Genomic DNA, 3,064 nt, shown 5'->3' on the forward strand with positions numbered 1-3,064 from the left:
AATTCTTACACCCATTCGCAAAGAAGATGTGCTCTAGATCGAGTTCCTGTTAAGGTCTTAAGAAGGACTAAAAGGTTATTATCCCTATAATTTGCTGAACATTACAAGCCTTGTTAATGTTTTAAAAGTCAATTATTTAAAAAATCTTTATCATGGGGTTGTCAACTTCGAATTCTAAACCATATACGGAGGATAACAAAAGTGCAATGGCACGAGTTTAGCTTATGTTCAGATCATCCCGATACGCTAATGTAAAATATGTGCGTTTGCGTGCAAGAAGCATGATTCTTGTTACGAAACAAAAGTTAACTGCCACTGAGGAGAATGAAGTGTAATTTGGACATTCATGATCCTAATCACCTCATCCCATTTTTGATACTGCCATTAGGGCATGCCATCATCATATCATTCTATTCTCTTCAAGGGAGTGTAGGCCAAACCGAAACTTACTGTACAAAGAAACGTCTATTACCTGGCGTAGTTTGCCAAGAATAGAGAAGTCCAAGGTAGCTACAATGTTGACAATAACACATAGAGCAACAATCTGCATTCCGGTCCTGCAAATGCACACCGATTTTGAAAGGAACGCCAAAACCAACAACCGATATTTTGGAAAGTTAGTCCAAAGGAACTATGAGACGCAAAACATTTTTCTAAATAGGGTGGGAACGATACTGCTTAGAGATGAAAAAAGAACTATAGGTCTTGATAACTATTTGAGAACTTTATGAAATTTGGAGGCATTGTGATGCAATGATATATTCAAACATTAGAACGATAAAAGTATTCTCTGAAAATCAAAGTGGGAGCCTAAAACACTTGATTTTCGGAAAAAAAGCTCTAAGACCCACATTGTTGCCCGAAGTTTAGTGTTTCATATACCTTTTAATGATACTTCAGCAAATAACTTGTGCTTCGAAATTGGGCATGCTCAGCGGTGTGTAAACTCTGATCGCCAGCATTCCCGCTGCTGCCTTTGTTGGTTCCTCCGTCCGAGCGAGGCTGAACACATAATCCCCTAATGCGATTGCGGTGTAGTAAGTCGACATACCCTGGGTGCGACTAAAGGTAATTTCCACATAGTTGTGACCACACCACTGCTGTTCTCGCACTACAATTAGCCTGATTACTTGAGGGCATTCATCATGCCTTATCGTATATAGGGGGTACATCGACAGGAGCTATACTAGTTCAGATTATACTTCCTTCACCCAGGACGCAGATAACGTGCGTTTTGACAAGGGATTCGTGTTCCCTAGCTTTTCTCGTCTGAGAGAAGATGTATTCAAATAGCTGAGAATTATATCCACATCCTTTCGGGCATTGCCTATGGCGTTCAACTTTGGGGGTCTTTACGCATACCACTTGTGTTGGCTTTCCTTCTTTCCTCAGTGCCTTAATTTTTTCTTCGCATATTTTTGGACGTGTTAGTAAAGAGGGTGATTGGATAAGTGCAAAGCTGTGTATTGCATACAATGTAGTTTTTTTAGTAAGATGACTTATCACTCCCAATGCATCTCTGCTCAACAGATGACGGGAACGATGGAAAGATGGGCTCTTACAGCTGCATTCGGTTCCCTTTGCGGTAGTCCTTACCATGAACATGCTTGTCGTAATATTGCTTATGCCTAATACATATGAGAGTCCTAAATGATTTTGTGCGATCCTAAAAGCTGCTCGTCCATCTTCTAGTCGCATTTCTACCTTCGTGTTTGTCAAGATAATGCACTTTGGCACTCTTATTTTGCCACTTGCGACTATCTTGAACGGTTGTAGTAATGAGGCATGGATTGTGCCCTGTAATGCACGCAATGCTGCACCATCTAAGGCTTGACTTCCAATCGTACAGTTGTGTGTTCTCGGTAAATGCCTTTGATAGTTCGTGTAAACTGAAAGTAAATATTGCAACCTATTCATAACCTTGTGAATACTTAGGTGTCATGTCTGTTTTGTGAAATAGGAGCAACTAATTCAGCGTCCTGTGTCCCCTTCTGTTTTACCCCGACACGTTCAAAAATTGCCTATCATAATTCAAGCACATCGGTTTCATTCCTTGGTGGGTGGCACTTCGCCCATGATGCCAATGCCTACAATTTTTCTTGGGAGCTCTTTTATAAATATTTGAAGAAAGCGGTGAGACCAATGTTTAAAAGTATGCTTGGAACCAAAAAAATATGTCTAGACTGAGCGCAAGTCAAGGAAAATTTTGCTCGAGGCTTACAATAATGAGCTTGGGACCACTGAACACGTGATGATCTTAACAAATTCTTGGCGTCTAAGAACCTTATTCCCTAGAGATAGCTTTTGCTGCATCTCCTTACACCTATCTATCCCTCCTGATTGACGGCAGTATCTTTTTCCCTGCCGGTTTCCAAGAATGGGCAAGTAATCCCTCCTGCACCAGAGCCGTCTCGGAATCGGTACACTGTGTACACCAACGGTGTTTAGTGATCTCGCTCAAGAGTACAACAATCACTGCATCACCACATGCTCTCTTTAAAACTGGTCTTTAAGGTGAGGCCTGTGCATTACTATGTGCTTTTTTATTTCCTTACTGCACCTTATAATCGTAATGTTGTAATTCCTTTTACCAATATGGATCTAAATGGTCTCCTTCCTTCAATGCTTTCAACCATGAGAGTAAGCTGCTGACGATTTGTTTTTACTTTGATCATCCCCGTCAACTACTAATGTCAGGATGCCTGCATTCTGCCTTAATTTGTACTGAAATAAGCACATTGGATAAAGTCAATATTCGAGGCTACTGCCGTACATGCAGCAACTCGAAACAGACAGGAGAACAAAGCGAGATGAGTGTATAACCAGGGAGTGTGTAGCCATCTGACTAGCACACATCACAGAGTACAAGTCAGTGGTTTATGTGTGAGGTGTATCACTCTGATAGGTATTTCAAACCTATTATTGACCTCAGAGTTATCCATTCAGTTGTGTTTTACGTGACAGACCTGAGCAGCTGGGACGGAAGTGCATATTAGAAGAAGGGAAATTATGGGTGTAAATTTTAATATGTCGTTGACCATTTGAACTCTTAACAATGAAGTTA

Source organism: Echinococcus granulosus (genome assembly GCF_000524195.1).
Source record: "Echinococcus granulosus chromosome Unknown EG_S00209, whole genome shotgun sequence".
NCBI classification, from domain to species: Eukaryota; Metazoa; Platyhelminthes; class Cestoda; order Cyclophyllidea; family Taeniidae; genus Echinococcus; species Echinococcus granulosus.